Source organism: Trachypithecus francoisi, unplaced genomic scaffold, assembly GCF_009764315.1.
Source record: "Trachypithecus francoisi isolate TF-2019V2 unplaced genomic scaffold, Tfra_2.0 Lachesis_group17, whole genome shotgun sequence".
Lineage (NCBI taxonomy): Eukaryota > Metazoa > Chordata > Mammalia > Primates > Cercopithecidae > Trachypithecus > Trachypithecus francoisi.
In genome coordinates, this window is record NW_022681462.1 from 88,443,104 (window position 1) to 88,457,055 (window position 13,952).

Genomic DNA, 13,952 nt, shown 5'->3' on the forward strand with positions numbered 1-13,952 from the left:
TGGCAGGCATGTCCCTGAATGGAATGTCTTAGGAGAAGATGTAATGAAATGACCTCAAACTTCTATCAACAAAGATGTTTTGTCTGCTGATTATTATGTCATCATCAGTGTGACGGGAAAGCCTGTGAGGATGAGGAATAAGGAGAGAAATGGGGGGACAACTGAGTCATCAACCCCTAAGAGAGAAGATGAGGAGGGCATGGCCCATTTGGAAGGGTGGGTGTCCGGTTGGTGTAGACATGAAGAGAGAGGGAGTGGGTGAGGGGGTGTGGGTGAGGAATAAGGAGTAAGAAGGGGTAAAGAGGAGTGACTTTCTGTTAATATGAGCCTATGGGAGCTCAAGCAATTATTGACTAAATAATTAGTCAATAGGGAGGTCTGGCTGGTGTAGAAATGGGAAGGCAGGGGGAGGGTCCCCTCAGAAACAGGAGCTTCGGGAAAGGGAGTGTGACATTCAAGCACTAGCCCCTCTAATGCATACGTCTGTGTGAATTAGTGCCACCTCACCCTAGGGGATGTGGTGAGTGGAAAGTGAGCTAGATTTCATTCCTGCACTTGCTTCCTTGGCCATCTGCCCTTGTTCAGTAGACAATCCACACGCATGTACCTGGGGGCCCAGGGCAGCCACAGCACAATAATAAATGTGTTGTCAGTCTGCAAATCACCTCAGCCAGCAGCTGGGGTACAGGAGCAGGATGAGACCTCGATGAGGAGGCCAGCACCATGCATGGCATGGTAACAGTGCCCAGGGAAGCAGGCTGAGGTCCAGGGCAGAGTTCTATGGCCAATGGTGGGTTGGAATGCAAAGCAGGGAAACTGACGCTGAATTCCTTTTGTATGGGCAGATGCAAATGGAGGGGGTGGGTGACTTTGAGGCTCTCCATGTTCCCAGAGCACATCTCAGGCCACAAGGCTCATTCTAAGCCCCTCTGGAATAAGCTGCCTGCAGAAATGCTGCCTGTTCTGGCCAGAAGGGGTCCATAACATGGGTAAGCAGAGCAGGCTGTGCAGCCTCAGCCAGCCCACCACAGGCCAGGACCAGCGGGGCCGACCAGCTACAAGACCTGCTTACTGCTTTGGCTGTCCTTTATGGCAGAAGTGCTCAAACTTGATCGTGCATCAGAATCGTCTGGAGGGCTTGTGGGATCCCAACACAAAGCATGTGATTTGGTAGGTCTCAGGTGGGGCCTGAGGATTTGCATTTTGTATTTCTCCCAAGTTCTCAGGTGATGCTTTAGAAACCGTGTTCCAGGGATGCCTTATTTCTGAAGCCCAAGGCTTCCATGAGAACCATGACCGCTTGTTCCTCCTGGATTTTCTTGTCAGTCCCAGGGCCTCAGGGGGTTCCCATTATCAGTGCCCCTCCAGGCTTCTCTGAGGTTGCAGCTCCATCTCATTTTCCTGGCAGGAATTGACACCTGTTTCTTCCCTTCTACTCTGGACTTTAAAGCAATGGATTTCTTAGAGAAAGAATTAGCCATGCCCCGATTTGGGTAGAGGGAGGGGCTGGGGGCCATCCTGGACCTCCTGTTGTCTCCAGTGTCTCAGCACCCACGGGGCAGCCCTGGACCCCAGGGAATCTCGAGATTGATTTCCAGGACCCTGCTGGGCAGGTGTGAGGGTTATAAGAGCTTAGTTACTGGCACAGCAGCGATGATTTGCCCTAAGATCCTAACTGAGCCCTAAATCCTTGCATTAAAGTTCTAAATGAATCAGCCTCGGAATTAGAACAAACTCCCCTGGGGCACCTCTCAGGTCTCGGTTTCCCCAGCTGTAAGTGAGGCTGCTCCAGATGATCCCTGAGACAGCTTTCGGCTCTAGCATTCTTGATTCTGAGGAGGATGATGGGTCAGAGGAAAGAGAGGGCTCATCAGGGTTTGCTGGGAAAGGGGTGGAGGCGAAGGTGATGTCAGCTGTGGTGAGCTGGGCCTAGAAAAGCAGTGTGAGTCACTGGGCATGATGAGGGGCAGGATGGAGAGCCAGGGAAAGGCTTTAGTGGGGAGTCCTGTGGTCAAACCATCGACTAGGAGGCTGAGGCTGGCAGTCAGCTGGGGTTTGGAGCCCGAGAGGTTGCCCAATGTGCCATTCAGCCTCTGACTCACGGGGCAGGGGCCAGTGCAGCATCCCATGGCTCTGGCCTGGATCTGTTCAGGCTCTGGGCTCTGGAGAGCCATAGGCCCTTGTTGGGAGTGGCCACGCTAGAGGGATGGCTCCCAGGGCCCTGACCTAGCACCATGTGGGCATGGGACTTAGGCCTCTGTGTAAGCCAGCCCTGCAGCAAATTCCCTACCTGCAAGCAGCCTACCCAGCCTGACCCCCTCGGCCTGACTTTGGTCCTGGGGCTGCCTTGCTCATGTCCCTGTACCTGTGCTTGTCTCTCAGCCCCTCAAAGACAGGGACTGGGACTTGCCTGCTCTTGTAGCCCCCTGCACAGCCCAGCTCAGCACCGTGCTGGACTCCTCATGGGGACTGAGGGAACTATCCACCTCACTCCAAAAGCTGCTTTGGAAAGAGACAGGGGTGGAGCTGAGGTCTGACTGGCCCTTCCCACCCCTATGCCTGCTTCTCACTTCTCTGTCCTCTCTGCCTTTTGCCAAGACCCTTGGTGTCTTGTGCTGGTGGTCACCACGCTGAGATGGGCGGCCCAAACCGAGATTCATGATACAGGGGAGATGCACCAATGCCAGCAACCCTTTGCTGACCCCTCTTCCTGGAGGGCACCGGGCTCCGGGCTGACACACCTCGGTTATGGTCTGGCTCGGCCACAACTAGCTGTGTGTGCATGAAGTCCCTCTTGTTCTCCAGGGCCGGCTTCCTCATCTGTAAATTAGGAGCAATTATTCTCGAGCTACCGGGTCACCTGACACAGAGAAGAGGCTCCACCAATGTTTCTATTATCATTGTCATTAAAAAACATGGCAGTCAGAGAGGTTGGCACCTGGGTGCCTGCCATCCCTGGCGTCCTGAGAGCAGGCTCAGCTGGGCCCAGAGCCCTGGAGAGATACTGGTGGGTGGGTGGGTGTGCAGCCATCTTTGGGGGAACAGAGTGGGATATGGGGAGGGGGCCAGAGTCCAGGGGGACTCCCAGCCTAGCCTGGGCTGTGGTTGGGGGAAGGCCATGGGCTCCGCAGGGGCTCTGATCAGGTAGGGGCGGGCTTGGAGGTTATTTGAGGGCACAGGAAATATCTGGAATCTATGGGAATGGGAACTCAGGTCAGAGGTCACCTCAAATTAAAACTGAAAAAGCCCCCTGTGTAAAGGGAATCAAAGGAGGTGAAGACGTTTGCTCTTCCGGAGTCTCCTGAACCCAGATGTTAGCGGTTAAAATTCCTGTGGGGCTAAACGGTGGACACGGGGAGCCGTTTTGGGGCCCAGCAGGGCAGGAGCCCAGGAACAGTGTGCATTCTCATGTACCCTCCAGGACATTGCCCCAGGGGTTATGAGCAGAGAAGGGCCTGTCCCTGCAAAGCTGGGTGCTGCATGGGGATGGGCACTCTGGGGTCTAGGGCCTCTCTCAGCCCTTCACTCTGGGCTGGCTGCTCCTTGGAATGAAACAGGATCTGGCATCCCTGCTCTAGTCTGAGCCAGGACAGCTCATTAGCTGGAGGGCCGCGCTCCTTCAGATTTATGGTCAGGAGACCCTCATCTGAGGGCCAAGGTCTTTTGATCTGAGCCCAGGGTTAGGGGCAGGGGATTCCTGGGTCTTAATTAGCCTCAGCTAGGCTGATGCTGACCAGGACTCTGTCCCAGGCCTCAGCCCGCAGCCCCAGCCCCCCAGGCTGATGCTTATTGGGGGTGGAGGGCTCTGGGAGGAAGACAGGCGTGTGTGGAGTTTGTTTCTACTCTGCAAGGCCTCATGGGCAAAAATACCAGGAGGGAATGAACAGCTCAAAAGGATCCTCCCCTCAGCCCCTCCCCAGCCTTGACCCATCCCCGACCCTGATTCTTCCCTTCACCACTCTGACCTCGCCCCAACCAAGTGTCACATCCTACCTGGGGTGGGGCTGGGGGCTGCCATGTACCTGGGCCTGTGCCAGGCACCTTGAGGACACAAGGCAAGTCTGGCAGAAAAGTCAGCTATATACACAACTAGAAAGAATAGATACAATAATAGGCTGTGCTTTGATGTCTTGGACTTCCTCAGGTCAGGGATGACCATTTGCATGAGGGATTTATTATGTCTTGTTCTTTTGTTTTTAGGCTTAAGGAGGAGTGAGCAAGTGTACTCAGGGGATACTTACTTAGAGACAGAAAGACATTAGGGAGAAGGGGAAGGGAGGAGAGGAAGGGAAGAAGACACTGAGACAGAGGCAGAGAATGAGACAGGAAAAGAGATTGTCAATCCTGAATCCAGCTGTGTCTCAACCTAGCTGACACGTCCTAGACTTCTCAGGAATGTGGCCCAGTAAATTCCCTTTGGGCTCAAGCTAGATTGAGCTGGGCCTCTCTCCTGAACAGTGTGAGTGAGCCACAGAGTGAATGGCTGCATTGGCAAATGTGTGCATTTATTTCAAAACACTGGGAGAGGATCCCACACTGGGCTTCCAAGGGAGAGGGCAGAGGGAAGGGGAGAAAATGGGACAAGCCTTCTGCCCTCAGAAGCTGACCATAAGTTAAGGAACCAGCATTCCAACATGAAAGCCACTGGGAGATGCTGTCATTCTGGAGGCAGAGGAGGGAGGGGGACAGAGAGGGCAGCAGCAGAGAGCAGAAGGACCAGGCCCAGAGGAGTGCGAGAAAGCTTTGTCTTGGTAGCCTACAGAAGGCTCTGGAAGCAAGCAGAAGAGAGAAACTCTACTGCATAAGAGCCTGGTGACTCAAGAGGGGCAGGGCGCCTTCCCCATCCTGGGCCAGGAGAGAGAAAATATCATCTCATTAAAGGATAGCTTTTTATTATGTATGAAAGATGAGTGTGAGGTTTTTTTCAGGTAGAGCCAGGACGAATGAGGATATCAGATAAGGGACCAAGGTCAGGTAATTCAGGCAGCATACAAATGCACCAAGACTTGAGTGCACTCTCTGTAGTCTATTTAAAGCCAGCTCTTCTATGATGCCCTGGTACTGTATTTCTTCAAATCCTCCCTCATTTTCTCTGGTCACTCAGTTTCTTATTTCTTTGAAGGACTGAGCATTTCTTAAGAGTTTCCTAGGGAGATGACTCTTCCCTCATGTATATGGCCAGGCAATGTGGATCACTTCCCAGATCATAGTTTCCAAACTGGAAGGTCTTTACCCTGCCAGCTTCATTATGGTATAGTTTGCATACTGTAGAATTTGCTTATTTTAAGCATACAGTTTGATAAGCTCTGCCAAATGGAAATAGCCACCTACCTACCATCAAATGAGACATTGATTTTTTTTATCCCCCCATAAAATTCCCTCATTCCCCATTGCAATCAATCCCTGCTCCCACATCCCACCTCAGGCAAGCCCTGACCTGCTTTCTGGCTGCAGCGCAGCCCTCCCTGGAGTTCAGATGCATGGAGCGGTGGAGTCTGCAGCCTTTTGAGTTAGTCAGTTTTCATTTGGCTGCTGAACTTCAGCGCAGTGCTTTGTGGGTCATCCATGTCGTTCATTGTATTACTATTTCATTCTTCTTTATTACTGGGGTCATTCCATCATACGAATGCCCTACAGTTTGTCCATCCACCAGTGATTCATGTTTTTGGAGAGAATAATAGGACAGGAGGAGGGCGGCAGGTGTCTGTCCCACACCTAGGGGACCTGTTTACTCTCACCCTGCCCAGAAGGGGTTGGGAGGGAGGGAGGCCAGAGCCTGACCCCATACACAGAACAGTGATACCTGCAAGGCCCAGCACTATGGGAACTGGAGGGTTGGGGGTCAGAAGGGACATCCTGGCCAGCTTTAATGATAAGAGCTGCCAGCCGGGCGCAGTGGCTCAAGCCTGTAATCCCAGCACTTTGGGAGGCCGAGACGGGCGGATCACGAGGTCAGGAGATCAAGACCATCCTGGCTAATATGGTGAAACCCCGTTTCTACTAAAAAATACAAAAAAGTAGCCGGGTGAGGTGGCGGGCGCCTGTAGTCCCAGCTACTCGGGAGGCTGAGGCAGGAGAAAGGCGTAAACCCGGGAGGCGGAGCTTGCAGTGAGCTGAGATCCGGCCACTGTACTCCAGCCTGGGCGGCAGAGCGAGACTCCGTCTCAAAAAAAAAAAAATAATAATATTAATAAAATAATAAGAGCTGCCATGTGTCATAAGAGCCTACTACGTGTCCCCATCTCCAGCCCTCACTAAAACCACTCAAGGAAGAAGCTTGAGAACACACCTTCAGGAAGACCAGGACACTTGCTCAATGTCACAAAGTTATTAGGTGGCCAGTTAGGAGTCAGGCCCTGGCTTATTGGTCTCCAAAGCCCCTGCTTCCCCCGCCTTCTTCCTGCAGGAGGTGGGAGTATCTTGGGAGTTCTGAAGGTCAAAGGCAACGAGAGCAGCCCAGTTGGGCAGTCCAGTGAAGCCCTGTGAGGGAGGTGGAGCCCTTCCCAGAGCACCCAGGTAACCCTGACAGACACTCGCTGCCTCCAGGGCCTAAGGAGGAGGGCGGACAGCTCTCCCATATCCTCGAGCGAGGAAAGCGCTCTCCTCGACTGCCCTCGCGTGTCTAGTGTGAGCTCCCACTGGGAGAGGGGCAGCTGGAGGAACTGAGGCACTCACTTGGGGGAGGGCTAGGGAGGGAAGACGCCCAGGCAGCGCAGACCTGGGAGTGTCAGGGAGGGAAGACCCCCAGGCAGCGCAGCCCTGGGAGTGTCAGGAGCAGGTCTGGGGGGGCCTGGAGAGCCGCAACCGGAGGCACTGCACCCATGAACCCTAGTCTTCACTCAAGCGGCCCAAAGTAGCCCCTGACGTTCTCTGCCTGTTTTTGATTCCTTCCATGCTGCTGTATAAAAGGCAGAGGGATGAGGATGGGAGCTGAGAATCCAGAAGTGGGAGTGAAGTCCCAGCTCTGTCACTGGCTGACTCAGCGACTGCTCCCTTCATTTTGGGTCTCAGTTTCCCCATCTGTAAAATGAAGCGGTTTTAGCGATGAGACAAACTCGAAGGGTCCTGCCTGATCTGAGTCTAGATCTTTGTGGAGTAAACAGTGACTCAAGGGGGCTGTGAGCAGGAGGCCCTCGAGGTGGGTGCAGGGTGCTGTCTCCTCTCTAGGCACCCTGGGCCTCTCCGCAGAGCCTCTCTCTGGAGAAGGAGCTTTTCCTGTTGCGCCTCTGAGAGCACCCCCTTTGTACTCTTGCTGAGGCTCCTTCAGGTTGCGGTGAAGTCCTGGCCCTCCAAAAGGGGGTGGGGAGGGGATGGGAGAGCAGAGGCAGCAGAGCCACGTTGTGCCCAGAGCAGGAGCTGCTCCATCGAAACCAGGTCAGCCTCTTGCTGTTACTGACTATTATCCTAGCGAAACTGGGAGAGCACACACCTGGGGCCATTTGCTCAGCGTCCACAGTTTTACGATCAGAGCAGCCTGAGATGAGGAAAGAATGAGTTCATCCATCCCTACAACCCCCGCCTTGCTGCAGGGCCAGTTTCACGGGGCACATGCCAGGCCCTGCGGCCTCTGCAGCCTGGCCCAAGGCACCATGTCCATGGAATGCAGGGAAGGAGTGTCTCCTCAGCCCCCAGCCTGCCCGCCTCAGCCTGCAGGGTGTAGTTAATGGGAAGAGGCTGCCAGCACCTCTGTCCTGGCCCAGGTGGGCTGGGGAGGCCTGGGGAAGTTGAGGGAGACAGGAGAACAGGAGCTGATTCTCTCCTCTCCTGCTTCCGCCCAGGACCTGTCTCTGCACTGGGACCGAGAAGATGCTTCATCTCACAGGTGAGACTTAGAGCTAGAAGCCACCATAAGGCAATTCCTGCCTCTCCTTGTTTTCTGGAGGTTCCTTTGAGAGTCGTTGAACATTTCTGCTTCCTGGAAGGTTACATCTCCTTCTTCCTCCCCTCTACCAAGCTTCTTTCTCTGGGCCTGATGCATCAAAGCCCCAGCCGGGTGAGATGGTGATGCCCCAGGTTCAGGCAGACTTCAGGGTAGGCAGAGCCCGGCTCCTAAAAGCCGTGTGTACATCTGGCTCTGCAATGCCCTTCAGCTGTCATTGAGAGCTGCCCCCTGCTGGAACCGGCCGCAGCTGCTCCCATGACTGGGAGCCCAACTTCTCTGTGGCATAGAAAAAGCCTTTCTCAGGCCAGGCACAGTGGCTCACGTCTGTAATCCCAGCACTTGGGGAGGCTGAGGTGGAAGAAACGCTTGAGGTCAGGCGTTCAAAACCAACCTGGCCAACGTGGTGAAACCCTGTCTGTACCAAAAAATACAAAACTTAGCCAGTCGTGGTGGCCTGCACCTGTAGTCCCACCTACCTGGGGGGCTGAAGCGTGAGAATCACTTGAACCTGGGAGGTGGAGGTTGCAGTGAGCCAAGATCAAGTGACCCTGTCTCAAAATAAAACAAAACAAAATGAAAACAAAGAGAAAAGGCCTTTCTTCTGAACTTCCCCAGAGCCTCCATCAGCTGCTCCAGATGTCACTGTCCTCCACCTGTGGTCCCTTGGTTAGGACTTGGGTGAAATTTTCTGGGCCCTAAGGACTCAGGTAGTGAGGAAAAGTACAGCAGGTGAAACGGGCTATGCAGATCCAAGGCTCACCTGGTCCTGGTTCCTGGTGATGAGGAATTGATGATTTAATGAGGGGTGAGCAGGGGCCCAGCCCCATCCACTGCACCCTAACCCAGCCGGGCCCTGGGGTCCTTGAGCAGCCTGGCACCCTTCAGTCCTGCTTTTCTGGCAGCTGCCTCAGGCTTGAGAATGAACTCTACCCAGTTGCTTCCACTTGATCCTTCCCATAGCGAATATCTGGCCTCCCTGCATCTTTTGCACGTAATTCCCAAACTGGAGAATTTTCCGCATTTTGAGTCTATCCCAGTCAAGGTAGAAGCCAGAACTCACTCCCCAGCCTCCTCAGGGGGCAGTCATTACGACCAGGCTCTGCTGTTCAAATGTCCCTGCGTGAGACTTGTAGGGGGTCCTCTATAGAGAGTGGGTGGTGGAGGCCTCTGGCCCTTCAGGGCAACGGTGACAGAGTCTTGGGGTCACACTGGAGCAGGGCTTTCTGGGGTGGGGGGTAGCCTCTGCTGTGCACCTTAGGTATTATTCTTAGCTCTGTGGCATCCAAGTCTGACTCTTTGGCCTCCTGCAGATTCCATGAGCTTCAAAATGGCTTTTAATAACTTGCTTTTCTGTGAAAACTAGCTGGGGTGAATTGTGTTGTTTGCAGTTTACCTCCCCTCCCCCCAGAGGCCCTACCACTGTTAGAATTCTAAACTCGCCATGCAGAGGGGATGGGAAAAGCAATCCTAGCAAAGAGTAGCAGTTCTTAACCCTTCAAGCCACCTGGGCACTTATAAACGCGCCCACACCCAGCATCCGGCTTGCTCTGGGCATAACCCACATCTGAGTTGTTAGGGTGGCTTTAAATTCCGCGATGTTATGGGATTACACTTTTCTGAAATATTTGCATGAATTGGCTTGGGTCCGTATCACACATGAGGTGAAGATTCTAAGATGTTTTCCCTTCCCATGTCTTCAGGGGGTCTGGAGGACAGTGAGTTTTATTCAGGTCCCTTCTCTCTTCATTGCTGTGCTTCTGCTTATTCTCTTCTTGCTTGCTGTACTGTGTCGCCCTCCACCAGACACTCCTGAGGTCCTTTATTCCCTAAAGGACACCAATGCAAGGCTAAGTGTTGAAATCTGGGAGCCAGAAAGTGGGGTGAATGATACCACAAAACAGCACAGCAGACCATCTCTTTTTTCTTTTAAAATTTTATTGTAGAATATATCACACACATTAAAGTGCATGAAACATAAATGTACACTTTAGCAAATTGTTATGAAGTGAAGACCTATATAACAGTCACCCAACTCAAGAAATAGGCTATTGCCAGCGCTCCAGGAGCCTCTCATGTGGCCCGCTGTAAACAGTCTTTACAGTGACATGTTTCATACATTCAGAACAGTGTATAAAACAGATGCAACTGAATGAATCATCCAAAAAGGAACACTGTGTGCCCATTAAATGCGGTATTACTAATATCTAAGAAGACTTTTTTTTTTTTCTCGATGAAGTGTCACTCTGTCACCCGGGCTAGAGTGCAGTCTTGTGATCTCGGCTCACTGCAACTTCTGCCTCCTGGGTTCAAGCGATCCTCCCACCTTATCCTCCCGAGTAGCTAGGATGACAGGTGTGCGCCACCATGTCTGGTTAATTTTTTTGTTAACAGTTTACAAAAGTCCTTTCTGGGGACATCACTGGACAAGACCATGAGTGAGCCTAGGGAAACACAGGCTCCCTGTAGCTGAGGCATTAGGCAGGGCTGTGATGTGAGCCAGCTCCCCCCATATCAGGATTTAGTCTTCCTTTTGAGTTGCCCAGACCTTTTAGAGAAGATTGTTCTAACTCCTTGAGAGGAAGGCTGCCTTGTGTTTTGGGTGTTTAGAGTCAGAGTCTGGGGTGGGGTCTCCATAGCATATGACCCAGAATCTTCCTGCCTTCTGGGCAGTAACCACCCTCAGTAATTTCCCAGCGGGGGCAGGGAGGGGACAGGAGGAGAGGAAAGAGGAGGGGAGGGGAGGGTTTCCAGGGATCTAACTGCTTCTTAAACAACTTTCAACCCATCTTATTTTAACTTCCTTCTTTACCCAGCTTAGAGAGGTTCCCTCTAGAGCCAGTTCCTGAGCCTTCTAAGCATCCTGTTCGTAAATGGTTTTGGTTCTAAACTCTCCCCCCGTGCCGGCCTAGGAGCTGGCTTTCTCCATCTTCGTGGAGGAATGCTCGTCTGCCAGCTCCCCAAGTTTTGCTCCTGTTTTCTCCTCTTCTCTTTCCCTCATTTTTGTGGTTTTATGTCTTCCTTTTAAAACTCTCTATTGTTGTTCTAGTGAGATTTGGGGGAAAATGCAATTAGATGTGTGTTTAAGCTGCCACTTTAACTTGAAAACCTCAAATATTCCTCTTCTGAAAATCCCCCAGCCACTTCCTGAGAGTAGGAATTTCTCCCAGCCCTCTCTTCTCAAATGCCAGCTTCCCTCCGTGTGGCTTGGATGCCTCAAACTCAACACCCTCATCGGCTTCATTTCTGTCTTCCTCACAGAGGCCCCATAGCTCCGTGTGAGGCCTGCACACAGGAGAGACAGAGACATGAACTGGGAGACTCCAGAGGAGGAGTCTGCCCTGGGAAGAGAGACGGTAGGGCCTGGGGCTGCTGCCTAAGTGGGGAAGAGCTGAGCCCCAGGTGAGGGCTTCCGGGCCCAGGCTCCGATATGGCCCAGGCAGACTCACAGACAATATCAATGTCCTGTGGTTTATGCCAGGATACCGGAAGTACGGGATAGAGCAGGAACCCAGAGGAGGTGTGACTCACCCAGCTGGGTGTCTTCAGGGAGAGCAGGGAAAGGTAAAGTGTCCTGGACTAAACTGGGCCTTGAAGAATGAGAAGCTCTTGGCCAGGTGGAGGAAGTGAGGAGGGGTATTTCAGGCAGGCAGTCCACTGGCCTGTGTATGGTACCTCTGCAAATTAGACAAAGGTGTCTGCTCTGGGCAAATGTAGACAGTGACAGAGAGGCCTGTATGTGCGAAAGCTTGGTGTGCTCTGTGGCAGGCAGGAGAACAACCCTCGAAGATGTCCAAGCCTTAATCGCTAGACCCTGAGAATTGGCTTGTGGATGTGATGAAGGACCTTGAGATGGAGCGCGTATCCTGGATTATCTAAGTAGGCCCTGGGTAATCACCAGGGCCCTTCTAAGAGGGAGGTGGAGAGAGAGGTTGGTGTCACAGAGAGATGTGACGATGGGAGCAGAGGTCAGAAAGAGATTGGAAGATGCTACTCGGTGGCTTTGCAGATGCAGGGAGGGGTATGAACCAAGGAATCGGGCGGCTTTTTGAGGCTGGGAAAGGCAAGGTAATGGATTCTTTCTCGGAATCTCCAGAAGGAATGCAGCCCTGCTGGCACCTTGGCTTTCATCCTTTAAGACCCACGTCTGGACTCCTGACCTCCAGAACTGTAATATAATCAATCTGCATTGTTTTGAACCCCTAAGTCTGTGGTAGTTTGCTGCAGCAACAACAGGAATTAATACCCAGGCCCTGGTGCTTTTAGGGAAGGGCTGTGGCCAATGTACCTGGGGCCTGGGGTGGGGGAAGTGGAGTGGGGACAGATGAGGCTGGACAGATAGGCAGGTGATACACAGGGCCTTCCAAGTCACAGCAAGGAATTTGCCCTAGCCCAAGGTAGTCCAGGTGAGACAGGAAGAAGAGGGGAGCAGAATTTTGGGGGGATCCCTGCTGTGGAAGATGGTCTGGTGGGAAGTGGCTGGGGCACACTGACGTTGGGGAGCTGCTGTAGATGCAGCAGAAGGTGACATGGCCTGGACCCAGCTAGTGGCAATGCGGGAAGGCATAGCCTGCCTGAGAGCTGAAACACAGCAGAGGGCAAATTCCTCTTCTCCCCTGCCCTTGTTTTTTTTCTTCCTGCCTCACCCAGCTATGGTGAGCCAAAGGCTCCAAAGGGCCACCTGAGATAAGGTAATGACTTCAGAGGAAGCTGGGGAATGTTCCCAACGGCTCAACTGGGAAAGAACAATTGACTTCCTATGTATGCGCAGCTACGCATGCACACTCACACCAATGACACACACACACACGAGGGGTTCTAGCATGCCTGTGGCCTTTCTCCTCATTGGTCTTCTCCTTCGCAGGGCCATGGAGAGGCTGCTCACCCTTGGCAGTCCCAGGAGCCTGAGGCGTGGCCCAGTGGGTGTCTGATGTCAGGCCTCCAACAGTGACTCCCTTTTGGGGCCAACAGGCGAGGGAGACAGGAGGCGGGGGTCAGAGGACTGAACCCTGAGTGGGGAGGCACAGGGCACGCTGCCAACCGACTCTTCAATCACACCTGTGATCACAGCAGAGGCGAAACTCTGGTCACTTCATTGGAAAGATCAAGATTGCAAACCACAGCACCCGGCGTGTGCACACCCTGCACCCTTCACTCAATCTCTAGCCGCTTTGAACCACCTGCAGCTCTCTGAATGCCACCTGTTTCACCTGTCTCTTTTTCTTTCTGGGCATCTTCTCTGCCTTCTGGTCTGCCTGATTGTCTCCTGATTCTTCAGGTCTCACATCAATAAATTCCTTTTCCACTGAGACTGGCTGGGACTGGCTGAGGTTCAGTGCACAGACCCTGGAGCTTGTCAGCTCTGCAGTGAGTGCAACCCTGCTGCCCACCAGCTGTGTGGGGCAGTCAGGGCTCCTCCCTGGGCAAGAGACAAAAAACACTGACTTAAGCAAAAACAGTATGTATTGGCTTATGAACCTGAACAACCCCAGGATGGACTTCAGGCAGGGGTTTATCCAGGACTCAAACAATGAAACCTGGGCTGAGTTTCCTACCCTCCATTTTTCAGCCCCATTTCCCTGGTGTGACCTCCGTTCTCAGATACACTCTGTCCAAAGCCCCAGGCCACATGGTCCCCTGCCCAATTTTATATTCAAATTTTAATTTATCTAAAACTTAAATATAAATAAACTATGTAAATCTGTAATATATAAGTATGTTTTATACACAATATGACACACATGTTATATTAAATAAATTTAATTTATATAAATAGTAAATGTTTTAATTTATTAAATTTATATGTATATTTAAAAGATAAAGGCAGAAAATAAAAGCATTTTAAAATGAAGTATTGTCTTCCTCCTTTTCTACTGGCCTGGGTCTTTACACTATGGCAGAGGTCTCTGCTGGTAGATGAGAGAAAGCTTTCTAAAGCTGAGACGTGTTTTTGAGAACTAAATGTTAGATGGAGGGCAGTTAAAAATTAAAATATACCTTTGGCCAGGCGCAGTAACTCATGCACATAATCACTGCACTTTGGGAGGCTGGGGGGGGTGGATCATTTGAGGAC

The 13,952-nt window shown here is 52.3% G+C and overlaps 1 long non-coding RNA gene across 1 annotated transcript; it reads left to right on the plus strand.

The window, feature by feature from the left end:
• Positions 1-7,528: 7,528 nt before the first annotated feature.
• On the plus strand, positions 7,529-13,718 carry LOC117063025. Its single transcript, XR_004428677.1, has 2 exons — positions 7,529-7,822; positions 12,744-13,718. It is a non-coding gene; the product is annotated as an uncharacterized LOC117063025 (long non-coding RNA).
• Positions 13,719-13,952: the final 234 nt, after the last annotated feature.